This window comes from Bombina bombina, chromosome 3 (genome assembly GCF_027579735.1).
Source record: "Bombina bombina isolate aBomBom1 chromosome 3, aBomBom1.pri, whole genome shotgun sequence".
Taxonomy (NCBI): domain Eukaryota; kingdom Metazoa; phylum Chordata; class Amphibia; order Anura; family Bombinatoridae; genus Bombina; species Bombina bombina.
The window spans coordinates 955,447,333-955,465,111 of NC_069501.1; the positions used below are offsets into that span (position 1 = coordinate 955,447,333).

At 41.3% G+C, this 17,779-nt stretch overlaps 1 protein-coding gene across 1 annotated transcript in view; it reads left to right on the forward strand.

The window, feature by feature from the left end:
• The window catches only part of LOC128652564 (general transcription factor IIF subunit 2-like), a 498,914-nt gene that overhangs the window by 66,968 nt on the left and 414,167 nt on the right, over positions 1–17,779 (forward strand). The window lies entirely within an intron of this gene.

A 17,779-nucleotide genomic window follows, 5' to 3' on the forward strand; every position in this document is an offset into this window, starting at 1 on the left:
TGAAATTGTGAGCTTTTCAGTTCCTGTTACAAATAGAAGTGCAGAACACTGTTAAATCCAGCACAACCATTGGCTGCACACTCTAGTGCCCTATTTATAACTGACCCTAATTGGCCACAGCAGAGAAGGTAACACAAGTTACAACATGGCAGCTCCCAGTGTTTTATAGACACTAAAACTTTACACTTATTGTGTCACTTTTTAAACAACTAATGAAACTTCAAAAAATACATCTACATGTTAGTCATGGACTAATCTTTTCTTTGAATGCATCATTCTATCTAGCATGTATTTAGTGTTTAATGTCCCTTTAATGGGAAAAGGGTTCATGAAAACTGCACACAAAACATTCAGCATCCAATAGGCTTCCCAGGATAAATGATGCTGGTCCTATCTTGTGAATTGATCTCTCAATTCCTTTTTAGGATCCATGATTGCTTGTAGGTAATGCAAAAAGTTACAGTTACTTATTGAATCTTAAACATCACAGTGCCTTGTGCATAACTAAATTGTAACATTTTCTGGACCTGTTGAATTAACATGATAATTCATTTTCATGGTTGAAGTCCTGACTAATTGTTTTAGCCTTGTAAAATTTTCTTTCAGATTTCAGTTGGGATATGCTTAAAATCAAGAAAAAAATAATAGTAGGAATATGGTCGTTTTTTTATTTATCATAACTTTATCATTGCTTCTGTTTCCGTTAGCTTCAGAGAGATTTATATGAATCTCTGCTATGGGAATTTCTTTGACACTAATTAGTTGTGACTCTATGTATTCATCAGAATGCCCAAGAGGCTCAGAAAACTATCCCTCCTTTTTTATTTGAATTTTTCTCATATAGGATGATTATAATGAAATCAGATGCTTGGTGGGCTCAAAGCACTGGAGTGTTCATCTCAAGCTTGTCATTGTTTTTTTTGGTAGTTCAAAAATGAGTCATATAGCAGAATGTTTAATGTTGATGATTTTATCTGTACCACAAATCTTGATGGCATTCTGTTTTGTATAGTGGTTTTTTTGGCAAGTTTGATATGCCAATTTCTAATTTGATTGAAATATCCTTAAGCCCTATGGGATGTAATTTTAGTCATTCTCATTTATGTGGTTTTTATGTTTAATCAATTTTAATTCTAATTTAATTCATAAAAGCATCTTCATTAATACTGAAACTTTTTTGAGTAGACAACTAACTATATTTTTGGTTTCTCCATATATATCCTCATACTTGCAGCTGCTATTGGGGAAAAAAACAATTCTATTATTTGTGACATGCACAGTTCTCTGGATATTCACACACTTGTTCTACCAGCAACTCACAGTTTAGCTTATATACCTTAATTTACATTAATGCATTGCATTTTTGTCATTGGTTTTCTCCTGGATATGGTATCATAATGTTATGGTATGAATGTTTTTTGGGCAATACCTTAATGAAAGTTATTGTCATATTTTTATATCCATAGCATAGTTCAGAAATTAAATACTGCATTGCTACAATGTTTACAGGGGTCTTCCAAAACTGAAGCAGTGCTAGGATACACACCTCTTGAAAACTGCTTTTCAAGTTGTTATAATTTATTTTGTAAACTGTACAAGGTTAGAGACTTTGGAGCATCTGATAGAACAGGGATGAGAGTTCCAGAGGATATGAGCAGCACAGGACATGTCATGGAGGGGAGAGAGGGAAGTATAATTAATAGGTGTGGATTGACATTTATAAGTTTAATATTTTACATTGTATTCTAAAATTATGGGGAACCAATGTAGAGACTGGCAGAGCAGGTATCCATGATAGAATGGAGGGGGGAGAGGCGCTATTTGGGAAGACCATATAGAAGAAGGTTGTAGTAGTCAATACGTGACAAAATGAGGGAATTAATTGGCATTTGTGTCGTTTCTTGAGTAAGGAAAGAGCAGGTTCTGAATATGTTGCATAGGTGTGCACAGCAGTATTTGATAAGCACCTGTCTATGTGGAATGTGAGCTCCCAATCAAGTGTGACATCAAGACAACAGACCTGGGAGGAGGTGTTGAGAATAGTCACCTACTGTAAGAGAAATGTCAGATGTTAGATGTCTAGTGGGGGGTAAGAATCTGAATTTTAGACAGATTATATTGAAATTAGTGCAAAGACTTTACAAGAGGAAATTGCAGAGGGACAGTTGTTAACCATGTTGAGGGGATAGATTTGGGTATCATCAGCATGTAAGTGGCACTGGAACCCAAATTAGGATATAAGTTTAAAGTATAAGCTTTAGAGTAAGTTTCGCTATGGGCAATCAGATGCCAGGTATAAATTAGATTGTTCTATTCTTAGTTATTAGAAGAGTGGAAAAGTACAAGATAAATTACAGGAAATGTAAAACAAGTAATGAAAGTTTTTTGCAGGTTTTTTTAAAGATAGGTTTAAGAATATGGTTTTAGGGCAATGCCCTACAAAATTCCCTTCTAGGGGCAATACCCAACCAAATGTCCTTTTCAGTACAATCTTTTTTTAGGATAGGGTTTTTTTAATTAAGGTTTGTTTAGGATCTTTTTCTTCTAAATACATTGAGAGTCCACAGCTGCATTTATTACTTGTGGGAATACAGAACCTGGCCACTAAGAGGAGGCAAACACACCCCAGCCATAGGCTTAAATACCTCCCCCGTTTCCCTCCTCCCTCAGTCATTCTTTGCCTTTTGTCACAGGAGGATGGCAGAGAAGTGTCAGAAGATTCGGGGTAGTCTCTTATGGAGGGTAGTACCCTTGGGTATGGGACTGGAGTTTTAAGTAGTCTTGTCAGCCTCTCAGTGAGAGCATTGATGAATGTTAGGGTCTGGAGATGCAGGGAGAGTCTTTCTGCGAACCCATCCAGACTCATATTAACCGCTCCTTAAGCAGTCAGCGTTGACGAGTTTCGCTGCCTGCTTTTCTTTAATTAAGTCCATGTCAGAGGCGCTGCTACAATCTGTCAAACTTGAAGGACCGTGTCACTGTTCCACGGCATAGATTCCGGTAAGATTGTTTTATTATTTTACACACGTTAACGATAGAAGACAGGGTCACAGTGGGACTCCTTTATCTTTAGGGAATCTAGGGTTAATATCTCCTGAGGGGGATTATGAAGCAGTGCGGCTTTTTTTTTTATTTTTTTTTTATTTTTTTTTTATTGAGGATATAACTTAAACATTTCCAGAGATAAAGTATAAAACAAATCAACGTCATACACATCAATCCACATATATACATTGTTATTGCATTACAATAGGTACATCAAAGTTATCCGAAATAAATATAAGGACTAAGGTAAACTTTATAGTATGTTGTAGGTTAAATTACTCAATATATAGCTAGATGTGGCTCCAAATAGGCACTTATTAACTGTAGTATCCTCAGTTTTAATTTTATTTAGAGATGGTACAATAAACAAAGGTAAAGGTAACCCCTACATGCGAGTGTCAAGACTTATGAACATGCAATCCCCTTAAAAAAAACTAGGGGCCCTCTTAGTAGGGGGATATAGTAGGGGACGCTTATAAGCATTAAGTATGCGGGCCACTTTTATATAATATGCTGATAATTATGCAAAATTTGTGTTTATCACGTAACTATAAATATTATAAGCTTTTCGTGTAAAAGAAGAGCTCAATTACTAGCTTAGAAATATATTCATATTAGTAGTGATATTAGTGGGATATAACATAAAGCACAATATCAGAAATATTTTATGTGGAAGTGGCACTATAGGTATACATTAATACTTAGGGTTGCGTTATAGGCGAGACAAATCGCACAATTAGTCCTAAACTAGGAGGCACCTTATGGGGGGGGGGGGGAGGCGGTAGTATATATAGATATAACCTTTTAATAATATAGTATGTAAGAAATTCTTAATTGAAACATAGGAGGAAGGAAGAGAACTATCCACCTGGTAATGATGTTTTACAGGAGGGGTTTAACACACAGTGACATTTCCTAGATCACAGCTATTAAACGATGTAGAGGGAAATACAATATTTAAAAGCAAATATAGATAATTACAAACTGCTATGGGAGAGCTGTGGAATAACACTTTGTGCACAAATACAGTACCAGAGTATTTTTACATATATGTGGGGGGAAGGATGATATTAGCCATAAATAAACCAGACAATTTGAGCAAAATATACATTGCGTGGAGGTAAAAGCTTGTCTCCCATAAATGTACTGGACATCTTGATTACTTGGGTGAATGAAACATTCAGATTTACTTATAGACCCCTATATATTGGCTATCGTAACAGTAGTTCAACACAGTGATCGGTATTAATTTATATACCAAAACACATAATTAGGATTCTCACAGAGGAGACATGTAAGCATGACAATCCCCAGCAGTCTAAGATGTAGTTACATGAGTAGAAAAATAGGAAATAGATCTGCCACAGGGCATGGGCCCTATGCCCTGCAGCATTAGACATAGAATTCCTACAGAACTCCACGTCTAATAGAATTCCTACAGTCAGTTGAGAACAGTATAAAATCTCTATTGTAATACCCCCAGTATCTAGCAAATATATAGCCATCTCAATCCCAATCTGTTTTTTTTTTTCTTTTCTTTTTTTTTCCCCCCTCCCATTTCCAACCATATAGCGTGTATAATAAAACAGAAGCTATCTATGAGAATTAGGAGTAGAAGTTCCCATCCACATACACCCATTTGTTGCACACACTTAGAAATATAATTTATCAAAGTAAATATAATAAAGGAAGTGTGTCTGAGTTATACTAACTGATACTAGAATATGCACTGGATCCAAGTTTTGGTTACTGGAGTACTGGAGACCCTATCAATATCTATATATATTTATGCCAATATACTATAGGGGTATCTTAATAGTTTTAGTAAATAACGCTATGAAATTGTGCTGCTGCAAAAAACTTGAATGCTAGGGCAAGAATAATAAACCAGATACATTAATTAATGGTGAGAGAGCTGAAAAAAATAAAAAACGAACAAGAGGCTCAGCCAACATGCAAACATATGTTAAAACTATAGTGAGAACATTACTCTCCAACAACAATGTTGGCCTTATGGCAACACAAGTTCTATGTCCCAATGTTCGATAGAGGGAAGTCCCAAATGCACAGAGAGTTTATCCCATGCTTACTTAAAAGAAACCCTGCTGCTTTAGCCAGTGCCAGCTGCTCTGTGAAGATAGCAGAATGAGGGACCTCCAGGGTCCCACCGCAGGTTCGGTAGTGTACACCGTGCTAGCAGCCAGGAATAACTTGGGTGTGTTGAGCTCCAATATCTGTTAAGCTGATGATCCTGCCATTTTGCTAAAGCACTTCTCTGCACACATGGCGACAAACCAGTATCTCTCAGCTGGCCAGATCTGGAACAGGAAACAGGCAAAATTGAGGATGCATTTGTGTCCAGTGCCCAGTGTCTGTGTCCCGATGTTAACTTGATGAGCTGCAAGACCAGGGTAGTTAGCGATTCAGTGGGACATGTATATTTATACAATAAATATACCAAATATCAAATACACCTGGGGGAGGAGAATTCTATACTGGAATTGTGAGGTGGTGGATTTAGCGGTTAAGGTTCTGCTCTTCCATCCATCTCCATCCAGGACTTGCATCAGCTCTTTTGAGTAATTTTACAATTATTATTGCTCATTTACCCTTTGTAATAGGTGTCTTGGGGGCATTTGTGACGCTTTTTATGTATTTTAAATAAATATTTGTTTTAAGAGATTTGCCTGAGAGTACTGTTTTCCCACCAGTATAAAGTGGGAGTGCGCATTTCCCTGAGCTTGGTCATAAGCTCCAACAAATGTGAGTAATCACTCGTCATACAAGCAGAACTATTTCATTTCAAGTGGTTACAGAGTTACACTATGTTGCATATTTTGTTTCCTTTTTCTTGAGAACACACGGAGGATTGCAGAGGAGTGAGGAGACATATCCCAAAGGAACGAACATATCCTTACATAGGGACATGTATATTTGCTCGCTCAGCACTGAGTAGATCAAAGCCATCTCTGGGGTCAACTCTGGAACAACAGGAAACTGATCGGGCATAATTAGGTTTAGTATCGTCGGTCTTCTGTCCGTGTGCAAGCCAGGGTTTAGTTAATGCTCTCCCCGTATGTTGCTTATTCGCGTGAGGAATTTCTATCTGCAATGTCCCAAGTAGGCCCTCATTCTCCTTGGTGAACTCCCGCATATGATCGACCATATCGGCAGCGCCTGTGCTTGCTGTAGGGCTCAAGGTAGTCACCATTGTACATAGCGCATCAGTTTCCTTTATAATCTCAAAATTGCTCGCAAGGTGCAGGTTATCTAGGTTGTTGTGTATCTTCCCTGCAAAGTTGTCAAGCAGCACTAAGACCTGTCGATAGAAGTCCTCCATAATTGAATGCTTAATGTTGAGTTCCACACAAAGCAGGCTGTGTCTGTAGGGTCGACAGTCACGGCCCTCTCATGCCATAGTAAGTACTGAGTCTCTGAGTAAAAAAATGGGTTTTTATACAGATTGCTCTGCCCAAGTGAAGTCTTATATCCGATACTTAGCTGAAATCTATTATTTTTACCCCCAAATTAAATTATTTTTCAGGAGCTCATGAAATGTGCGTCTCTTCTCTTCAGTGGCTAGCTCCGCCCCCAGCAGTGCAGCTTTTTAATCATATTTGTTATGTTATTTTGACTGCTTGTGTGTAAAAACATTTGGGCTCTTAAGGCTTATACGGAACGTACAGGTTATTTTCATTTTGAGAGCTGCGCAGTTTCTTTATATTAAGCTGGCGCGCCTTTTCCTTAGCAGGGGAGGGCCTGCATGAGCACCATGTGACAGGGAATGGTCACTTTTTTTCACTGCTTCTGATTCCTGTCCGGATGTCTGCAGAGAGGTGCTTCTTCTCTGTCTGTCTGGGTCATAGGAGGTGGTGAGTGCCCCAGCAATTGGGGGTATAAGGTGCCAGTTGTTTTTCCTTTCTATAATTTGATATAGAAGAGTTATGGAGGATTCTGATAATTTAGAGGGTGATCCATCCGATACAGAATTTGATACCTGTGTATATTGTGAGATGGCCCGGGTAATCCAGCCCACTCAATTATGTTCCATATGCCGCTATAGAGTGTTCTCATCAACCAATGTTGAGATGTTAGAGTCCAGTGAGCTATCTGCCTCTGAGGACTCTTCGTCCAGTGAGGTGTGTTCCCTTGATTCTGTTCCTGCATATGCAGTTTTCCCGAGTTCCGATCCTCCTTCGCCTGTAAGGGGTTTGTTTCCACCAGAGGTTACTACGCAGTTCCGCATGGCCATCTCTACGGCCTTAGCGAGATTACCTATTCCTGCTACGCGTAAGCGAGGGGTTAGTCCGGGATCTCCTGCCCAAGGACAATTGGTATCCGATCAGTCCTCTGGTGATTTGGTTCCTTTTGAGGCTACAGAGGGAGAACCTCCAGGGTCGGAGTCTGCTGACTTGGGTCCTCTGACTGCGGAGGGCTTAGCATTTAGATTTTGATTGGCACGCCTGCGTTTACTTCTGAGAGATGTTTTGGCGATGTTAGAGGTTTCCAGTGTCAGTTGAATCTCTGTTCTCTAAATCAGATAATGATCTTAACTAAGACGAGTGGAGGATGGTGATTCCTTGTCATCTTGTCTTACTTTTGTTTTAATCGTTTATTTAGAATCCCAGTTCCGAGCTCTATGGGGAGTTGTCGTTTGACAGGCAGGACCTGTTTTTGTTTACACACTCCTTTTCTGCTTTTCACTGTGGGAGCTTGACCTTTTTCTTTACTATTTCGTTCCGGATAGTTTTTTGTTTTGAGCTCTGGATTGTTTTAGAAACTCTTCCTAGAAAGACGTTTCATCACATGGGATTTTTGATACTATCGACTTTGATGTTCGAGATTGTTGATGACTTCCGGTGGAAGCTTTTAGATTTCTGCTCGGGGTGATAGTTCCCCCGATATTTTTGAGGAATTTTCAAGCCTCAGAGCTTATTTTCTTTAATTTGATTACTCAGTTGTTCTAGCTTTGCTGGAACTTAAGAGGTTTCTCTTTAGCCTGGGTGTGTTCCGGAAGTTACTTTGTATCCTAGATGACAGGCAGGACCTGTTGTGGATACTAGTTAGGTCTATTCCTTATTTCTACTTAGGAGAAGGGTTTTTTTCCAGGTACAGCAGGCCCATCTAGTCTAGTTGACAGGCTATACCTGTTTAGGTATTATCTGGGTTGGGTGCTTGATTCTGGATCATATGGATCTAGGGGTACTAGAGACCGGAACTAGGCTTTCTTTCTGGGCAATTGTATTGTCAGAGGACATGGAACCTTTGGAGTCATTGTCCCGGTATCTATCGCACTACGGGATATTTTCTTCCTCTGGTGGTACATGCCCTAATAGGGGAAGGGTCTTTCCGTCCTAATTTGGTTCTATGATATTTAAACAGAGCTTATCAGTTCCTATTTTCGCTGCAGAATGTAAGGTTCTCCCTTCCTTAGACGAAGGATGTTTTTTCTGTTTCATCCCTTTTGTGCAAATTCGGTTCTTAGGAGCCGTATCTTTCTGTAAACCTAGTTCTGATCCTTCTTGGGATTTGGGGTTTAAGGTGGCAGTATCCTGCTTCCAGTTCTTATGGTAGTTCCCGGGTCTCGGCTTTCTGGGTTTCTTACCTTCCTGGGTTTCTAACCTTTGCCTGCTAATAGTCTTTTAGGGACTATTCTTGTGTCTTTTCGATCCTCAGAGTTGGATCTAGACCTGAGTTGCTGGTGTTGACACCAGGCTGGATTTGGATGCTGTTTTTGTCTTGAGGACAGGGATTTTTCTCTACCCTCCCTAGCAAGCTGAAGGCTTAGCGTTGAATCCTGCTGTGGCAGCTTTCTTTTAATCCTGAGATTTTGCGAATTTCCATCAGATTATGCCCTCCAGTTCCTTTCTGGTCTTTGTTGATGCGGGGGTGGAGAGTGTTAGACACAGCCTAGGCCGTGATTTTGGCATGGTGTTGGGATTCTGTCTTAACAGACTTACATGGAATACCAGCGGATCCCAATGTTCCCTTTAGATCTCCCTGTTCTGAGAATTTCTTTCTCTTAGTTCTCCCGGGGCTGTTTTGTCCTTGCCACTTCCTTGTCCGTGGGGAGAGAGTGTCCTAGAGAGGTCCGGGGGTTGGGAGTTTCCTTCCATTCATTCCTTGGTTCCTCAGCGAGCATTCTGCTTGGACGACTTGGTCTTCTGGGTTCGTACCAGTTGGGACCTCTCAAGGGAGACCCTCTTCTGAAGATGGATAGTTCCTCCTTCTAGTTGGGGGGGTCTTGTGTTTGGTGGTGGGCGAAAGGCCACGTCAGCTCATTGCTAGCGATACTCTCTATAAGCGTACTCTTCAGGTTCGGATGTTCCCTACAATCTTTCCCTGCTCGACGGTTTGTGTCGAATGGGGAAGCCGTTCAGGTTTCAAGGCGTCAGGTTAGCTCCACCGCTTCTGTAGCAGAAGGTGGGTTTGATCCCAGGTGGGGCTCTGTCCTTTTCATCCTGAATATGCTAGACATCTAGCACTCCTTAGAGGTTTTTCTTTTAACCTTCTTCTCTTCGACCATTTTGTTTTTTGTTGTGGATGGTAGATCCTAGCAGGAGCAGACGTCAATGAGACGGTTTGCTCCGTTTATATCTGAAGTTGTGTCGCAGTTTAGGGGCTTCATCTCCATAGACCATTGTTACAGGGATCTGCTGGAGAAAGGTTCTAGTGTTCATCGCTTTCTGGACTCTCTGAGGCTGACTGTATGGAATTGAACGCTTAGTCTTATCCAAGAGAGATTTTTCTGTAAGGTGTGGATACTCTCGTTTTATCTCATAAGCCGGGGTATAGTCGCATCTATTATAAGGGGTGCAGGACCTACTTCTTCTGTTATGTTGAGCGTGGTTTCTCCTGGCATAAGGCCAGTTTTTCCAAGATCTTTTCTCCAGGATGCTCTGGGGAAGGGCCTTCTGTTTGCTCCCTTAGGGAACAGATTTCGGCCCTAACTGTTTTAGTACTCGAGAGGCTCACAGAGCTTCCAGATGTCCAGTCTTGTTCAGACTTTGACTAGATCAGGCCTGTGTTTGGATCTAGTGCTCCTCCTTGGAGTTTACATCTTGTTCTAGGTTTTGCAGAAGGCCCCTTTTGGGCTTATGCATAGAGTTGGCATTAAGATTTTCTGTCTTGGAAGGTTCCTTTTTATTTCTACTGGCTATTGCTTTAGCACACAGATTTTCTTAGATGGCTGTCTTGCAATGTGAAGGTCCCTTACCTAGTTTTTCATGTAGCTAAGGCTGTTCTCTCTGGGTTTGGTTTTCTTCATATGGTTGTTTCAGATCACAACATCAATCAGGAGATTGTGGTTTCTTCCTTGTATCCTAATAAGGAGTGGTTATTTCATAACTTGGATATGGTTCGGGCTTTGAAGTTCTTCAGGCTACAAAGGAGTTTTTGTCAAACTTCTTCCTTGTTTGTGTCTTTTCTGGGAAGCGTGAGGTGCAGGAAGCCTCATCCACTTCCTTGTTTTTCTGGTTAAAGGGACACTGAACCCAATTTTTTTCTTTTGTGATTCAGATAGAGCATGCAATTTTAAGCAACTTTCTAATTAACTCCTATTATCAATTTTTCTTCGTTCTCTTGCTATCTTTATTTTAAAAAGAAAGCATCTAAGCTTCCTTTTTTGTTTCAGGACTCTGGACAGCACTTTTTTTATTGGTGGATGAATTTATCCACCAATCAGCAAGAACAACCCAAGTTGTTCACCAAAAATGGGCCGGCATCTAAACTTACATTCTTGCATTTCAAATAAAGATGCTTTCTCAACATTGCATCAAATCCATTTTGAATATATTGCAGCCTTCCAGGTCATTAGGGCCTAAGGCAGAAGTTGCCAAATTTATATTAAACCTTAGTTCACAGGATGTAATAAGCCCCATTTTAAAGCATTATTCCAAGATTAATAGACAAATACCATGTTTCTAACAGCGTGTTGCTTTGTTAATAAATTAGCTTTTTCTAGGATATCATATACCTATCTAGGGTAGTTTTACTAATTCAAGCAGACACACTTCTAATGGATTTTAATGACATTGAAAATTAAACAAAAATCGCCTGAACATGCATACTGTATTTCTTTCATGTAATTAGCAAGAGTCCATGAGCTAGTGACGTATGGGATATACATTCCTACCAGGAGGGGCAAAGTTTCCCAAACCTCAAAATGCCTATAAATACACCCCTCACCACACCCACAAATCAGTTTTACAAACTTTGCCTCCCATGGAGGTGGTGAAGTAAGTTTGTGCTATATTCTACGTTGATATGCGCTTTGCAGCAGGCTGGAGCCCGGTTTTCCTCTCAGTGTGCAGTGAATGTCAGAGGGATGTGAAGAGAGTATTGCCTATTTGAATTCAATGGTCTCCTTCTACGGGATCTATTTAATAGGTTCTCTGTTATCGGTCGTAGAGATTCATCTCTTACCTCCCTTTTCAGATCGACGATATACTCTTATATACCATTACCTCTACTGATTCTCGTTTCAGTACTGGTTTGGCTTTCTACTACATGTAGATGAGTGTCCTGGGGTAAGTAAGCCTTATTTTTTGTGACACTCTAAGCTATGGTTGGGCACTTTTATATAAAGTTCTAAATATATGTGTTTAAACATTTATTTGCCTTGATTCAGGATGATCAATATTCCTTATTTCAGACAGTCAGTTTCATTATTTGGGATAATGCATATGAATTAAGACATTTTTTCTTACCTTAAAAATTGACTTTTTTCCCTGTGGGCTGTTAGGCTCGCGGGGGCTGAAAATGCTTCATTTTATTGCGTCATTCTTGGCGCTGACTTTTTTGGCACAAAAAAAAAAAATTTCTTTGTCATTTCCGGCGTCATACTTCGCCGGAAGTTGTTCTTGTTTTCGCCATTTTTTTGACGTTTTGCACCAAAAATGATGGCGTCACCGAATGTGGCGTCATTCTTGGCGCCAAAAGCATTTGGGCGCCAATAATGTGGGCGGCTTTTTTGGCGCCAAAAAATGTGTGCGTCATTTTTGTCTCCACCTTTTTTCTCACATTATTTAAGTCTCATTTTTCATTTGCTTCTGGTTGCTAGAGGCTTGTTCATTGGCATTTTTTCCCATTCCTGAAACTGCCTTTTAAGGAATTTGATAGATTTTGCTTTATATGTTGTTTTTTCTCTTACATATTGCAAGATGTCTCAGATTGACCCAGGATCAGAAGCTACTTCTGGAGAAACGCTGCCTGATGCTGGTTCCACCAAAGTTAAGTGTATCTGCTGTAAACTTGTGGTATCTGTCCCTCCGGCTGTAGTTTGTGATGAATGTCATGATAAGCTTGCTAATGCAGATAGTATTTCTCTTGTTAAGTGTGTTCAGTCCACGGGTCATCCATTACTTATGGGATATATTCTCCTTCCCAACAGGAAGTTGCAAGAGGATCACCCAAGCAGAGCTGCTATATAGCTCCTCCCCTCACATGTCATATCGAGTCATTCTCTTGCAACCCTCAACAAAGAAGGAGGTCGCGAGAGGAGCTGGAGTTTTTACTTAACTATTCTTCAATCAAAAGTTTGTTATTTTAAATGGCACCGGAGTGTGCTGTTTTTCTATCTCAGGCAGTATTTGGAAGAAGAAACTGCCTGCGTTTTTTTTCTATGATCTTAGCAGGCGTAACTAAGATCCACTGGCTGTTCTCGACATTCTGAGGAGTGGGGTAACTTCAGAAACTGGGAATAGCATGTGAGGTATGTGCAGTACATTATTTTCTGGGAATGGAATTGACTAAGAAAATACTGCTGTTACCGTATGATGTAAGTACAGCCTTAAATGCAGTAGTGGCAACTGGTATCAGGCTGATAAATGTATGCGCAGTCAAGTTATTTTCTAGGGACTAGAATTTGACTGAGAAAATACTGTTAAAACTGAAATAATACTTAAGCCTTATCTGCAGTGGTAGCGACTGGTAGCAGGCTTAGTGATAACTTTGCATGACATTGGAAAATGTTATTTTTTAATAAAACGTTTACTGGCATGTTATTCATTTTTGTGAGGTACTTTGGTAATAAATCTCTTTGGGCATGATTTTTTTCCACATGGCTGACATATATTTTCTGCATGGAAACCGTTATATCAGGGCTCCCACTGTTGTGATAGGAGTGGGAGGGACCTTGTTTTAGCGCCTTGTTGCGCAGTTATAATTCTAGCACAGTCTTCCTGCTTCTTCCTCCTTGATCCAGGACGTCTCTAGAGAGCTCAGGGGTCTGCAAAATTCATTTTTGAGGGAGGTAATCAGTCACAGCAGATCTGTGACAGTGTGCTTGACTGTGATTAAAAGCGTTAAATCTTAATTGATATCCGTTTTATCCGTTTTGGGTATTGAGGGGTTAATCATCCTTTTGCTAATGGGTGCAATCCTCTGCTAATATTACACTTCTTGTTAAGGATTGTTTAATTATATCTGTATTTTTGAAGCGCTGCAGCGTTTTTTATATTGCTTGTAAACTTATTGAAAGTGATTTCCAAGCTTGCTAGTTTCATTGCTAAGTCTGTTTAAACATGTCTGATTCAGAGGAAACTGTTTGTTCATCATGTTCAAAAGCCAATGTGGAGCCCAATAGAACGAAGTGTACCAATTGTATTGATATTGCTTTGAATAAAAGTCAATCTGTACCGATAGAGAAACTATCACCAGACAACGAGGGGGAAGTTATGCCGCCTAACTCTCCTCACGTGTCAGTACCTGCGTCTCCCGCTCTGGAGATGCGTAGGATTGAGACGCCAAGTACATCTAGGCCCTTACAAATCACTTTACATGATATGGCTAATGTTATGAAAGAAGTATTATATAATATGCCCGAATTGAGGGGCAAGCGCGATAGCTCTGGGTTAAGGACAGAGCGCGCTGATGACACGAGAGCCATGTCTGATACTGCGTCACAATTTGCGGAACATGAGGACGGTGAGCTTCATTCTGTCGGTGACGGTTCTGATCCGGGGAGACCGGATTCAGAAATTTCAAATTTTAAATTTAAGCTTGAGAACCTCCGTGTGTTACTAGGGGAGGTATTAGCGGCTCTGAATGATTGCGACACGGTGGCAATCCCAGAGAAATTGTGTAGGTTGGATAGATACTATGCGGTACCGGTGTGTACTGAGGTCTTTCCTATACCAAAAAGACTTACAGAAATTATTAGTAAGGAGTGGGATAGACCCGGTGTGCCTTTTTCCCCTCCCCCGATATTCAGAAAAATGTTTCCTATAGACGCCACCACACGAGACTTATGGCAGACGGTCCCTAAGGTGGAGGGAGCAGTTTCTACTTTAGCCAAGTGTACCACTATCCCGGTGGAGGATAGCTGTGCTTTCTCAGATCCAATGGATAAAAAGTTAGAGGGTTATCTTAAGAAAATGTTTGTTCAACAGGGTTTTATTTTGCAGCCTCTTGCATGCATTGCGCCTGTCACGGCTGCAGCGGCATTCTGGTTTGAGTCTCTGGAAGAGGCGATTCGCACAGAGCCATTGGATGAGGCTTTGAGCAAAGTTAGAACCCTTAAGCAAGCTAATGCGTTTGTTTCAGATGCCGTAGTACATCTAACCAAACTTACGGCTAAAAATTCCGGATTCGCCATACAGGCGCGCAGAGCGCTCTGGCTTAAATCCTGGTCAGCGGATGTAACTTCCAAGTCTAAGCTACTTAACATTCCTTTCAAAGGGCAGACCTTATTCGGGCCCGGCTTGAAGGAAATTATTGCTGACATTACGGGAGGTAAGGGCCACGCCAAACCAAAGGCCAAACAGTCTAATTTTCGTGCCTTTCGTAACTTCAAGGCAGGAGCAGCATCAACTTCCTATCCGGAGACGGATTTAGTGGGGGGCAGACTTTCTCTCTTCGCCCAGGCTTGGGCAAGAGATGTGCAGGATCCCTGGACGTTGAAGATTATATCTCAGGGATACCTTCTGGATTTCAAAACCTCTCCTCCACAAGGGAGGTTCCATCTTTCGAGGTTATCAACAAACCTAGTAAAGAGAGAGGCATTTCTACAATGTGTAAAAGACCTCTTAATCATGGGAGTGATCCACTCAGTTCCGCGATCGGAACAGGGACAAGGATTTTACTCAAATCTATTTGTGGTTCCCAAAAAAGAGGGAACCTTCAGACCAATCTTGGACTTAAAGATCTTAAACAAATTCCTAAGGGTACCATCGTTCAAGATGGAAACCATTCGAACCATCCTACCCATGATCCAAGAGGGTCAATATATGACCACAGTGGACTTAAAGGATGCTTACCTATACATACCGATTCACAAAGATCATTATCGGTACCTAAGGTTTGCCTTTCTAGACAGGCACTACCAGTTTGTGGCTCTTCCCTTCGGGTTAGCCACGGCCCCGAGAATTTTTACGGAGGTTCTGGGCTCACTTCTGGCGGTACTAAGACCACGAGGCATAGCGGTGGCTCCGTACCTAGACGACATTCTGATACAAGCGTCATGTTTTCAGAATGCAAAGTCTCATACAGAAATAGTTCTTGCATTTCTGAGGTCGCATGGGTGGAAAGTGAACGTGGAAAAGAGTTCTCTGTTACCACTCACAAGGGTTCCTTTTCTAGGGACTCTTATAGATTCTGTAGAGATGAAGATTTACCTGACGGAGTCCAGGTTATCAAAGATTCTCAATGCTTGCCGTGTCCTTCATTCCATTCCAAGCCCATCAGTAGCTCAGTGCATGGAAGTAATCGGCTTAATGGTCGCGGCAATGGACATAGTGCCATTTGCGCGCCTGCATCTCAGACCGCTGCAACTATGCATGCTCAGTCAATGGAACGGGGATTACTCAGATCTGTCCCCTTTGCTAAATCTGGACCAGGAGACCAGAGATTCTCTTCTCTGGTGGTTGTCACCGGTTCATCTGTCCAAAGGAATGACCTTTCGCAGACCAGATTGGACGATTGTAACAACGGATGCCAGCCTTCTAGGCTGGGGAGCAGTCTGGAATTCCCTGAAGGCTCAGGGTTCGTGGACTCAGGAGGAGAAACTCCTTCCAATAAACATTCTAGAATTAAGAGCAATATTCAATGCTCTTCTAGCTTGGCCTCAGTTAGCAAGACTGAGGTTCATCAGGTTTCAGTCGGACAATATCACGACTGTGGCTTACATCAATCATCAAGGGGGAACCAGGAGTTCCCTAGCGATGTTAGAAGTCTCGAAGATAATTCGCTGGGCAGAGTCTCACTCTTGCCACCTGTCAGCGATTTACATCCCAGGCGTAGAGAACTGGGAGGCGGATTTCCTAAGTCGCCAGACTTTTCATCCGGGAGAGTGGGAACTTCACCCGGAGGTATTTGCTCAACTGATTCGTCGTTGGGGCAAACCGGATCTGGATCTCATGGCATCTCGCCAGAACGCGAAGCTTCCTTGTTACGGATCCAGGTCCAGGGACCCGGGAGCGGTGCTGGTGGATGCATTAGCAGCCCCTTGGGTTTTCAACATAGCTTATGTGTTTCCACCATTTCCGTTGCTACCTCGACTGATTGCCAGGATCAAACAGGAGAGGGCATCGGTAATTCTGATAGCGCCTGCGTGGCCACGCAGGACCTGGTATGCAGACCTAGTGGGCATGTCGTCCTGTCCACCATGGTCTCTTCCTCTGAGGCAGGACCTTCTAATTCAGGATCCTTTCAACCATCCAAACCTAATTTCTCTGAGGCTGACTGCCTGGAAATTGAACGCTTGATTCTATCTAAGCGGGGGCTTTCGGATTCGGTTATTGATACATTAATACAGGCTCGGAAACCTGTGACCAGAAAAATTTACCATAAGATATGGCGTAAATATTTATATTGGTGCGAATCCAAGAGTTACACATGGAGTAAGGTTAGGATTCCTAGGATATTGGCTTTTCTACAAGATGGTTTAGAAAAAGGTTTGTCCGCTAGTTCGCTAAAGGGACAGATTTCAGCTCTGTCTATTCTTTTACACAAACGTCTGGCAGAGAATCCAGACGTCCAGGCCTTTTGTCAGGCTTTGGCTAGAATTAAGCCTGTGTTTAAAGCTGTTGCTCCTCCGTGGAGCTTAAACTTGGTTCTTAAAGTTCTTCAGGGTGTTCCGTTTGAACCCCTTCATTCCATTGATATTAAGCTTTTATCTTGGAAAGTTTTGTTTTTGATGGCTATTTCCTCGGCTCGAAGAGTCTCTGAGTTATCTGCCTTACATTGTGATTCTCCTTATCTGATCTTTCATTCAGACAAGGTAGTACTGCGTACTAAACCTGGGTTTTTACCTAAGGTTGTTTCTAACAGGAATATCAATCAAGAGATTGTTGTTCCATCATTATGTCCTAATCCTTCTTCAAAGAAGGAACGTCTTTTGCATAATCTAGACGTGGTCCGTGCTCTGAAGTTCTACTTACAGGCAACTAAAGATTTTAGACAAACTTCTTCTCTGTTTGTCGTTTACTCTGGACAGAGGAGAGGTCAAAAGGCTTCGGCTACCTCTCTCTCTTTTTGGCTTCGTAGCATAATACGTTTAGCCTATGAGACTGCTGGACAGCAGCCTCCTGAAAGAATTACAGCTCATTCCACTAGAGCTGTGGCTTCCACCTGGGCCTTTAAGAATGAGGCCTCTGTTGAACAGATTTGCAAGGCTGCAACTTGGTCTTCACTTCATACTTTTTCCAAATTTTACAAATTTGACACTTTCGCTTCTTCGGAGGCTGGTTTTGGGAGAAAGGTTCTACAGGCAGTGGTTCCTTCTGTTTAATGTTCC